The sequence below is a fragment of the Penaeus monodon genome, chromosome 19 (assembly GCF_015228065.2).
Source record: "Penaeus monodon isolate SGIC_2016 chromosome 19, NSTDA_Pmon_1, whole genome shotgun sequence".
Taxonomy (NCBI): domain Eukaryota; kingdom Metazoa; phylum Arthropoda; class Malacostraca; order Decapoda; family Penaeidae; genus Penaeus; species Penaeus monodon.
In genome coordinates this window covers 31,836,263-31,836,508 of record NC_051404.1, presented here as the reverse complement: position 1 = coordinate 31,836,508, position 246 = coordinate 31,836,263, and the positions used below count along the sequence as shown (strand labels likewise).

Here is a 246-nt window from a genome sequence, read left to right as displayed (position 1 = left end):
TATCGGTCTGGCTCTCGCGCGCTCGCCCCTGCTCGCGCCGAGCGCTACTACTCGCGCGCGGCGCCGCTTCGGTCGTCTCCTGCCGGCGGGCCGTGCCTGCTAAGAGCATCTCCTTTGCTACCTCCCCCCGTGCTCTGCTGGTACTCCTCGTCCGCTCCTCCTCGCTGCTCGTCCTTCCTCCTCCTTCTACTGCCCTACTCTCGCACGCGTCAACTGGGTGGGGGGGGTGGAGTACGCTCCCCAGAG

The 246-nt window shown here is 68.3% G+C and overlaps 1 protein-coding gene across 1 annotated transcript in view; it reads right to left on the bottom strand.

Moving 5' to 3' along the window:
* The window catches only part of LOC119585386 (eIF-2-alpha kinase GCN2-like), a 29,087-nt gene that overhangs the window by 28,027 nt on the left and 814 nt on the right, over nucleotides 1–246 (bottom strand). The window lies entirely within an intron of this gene.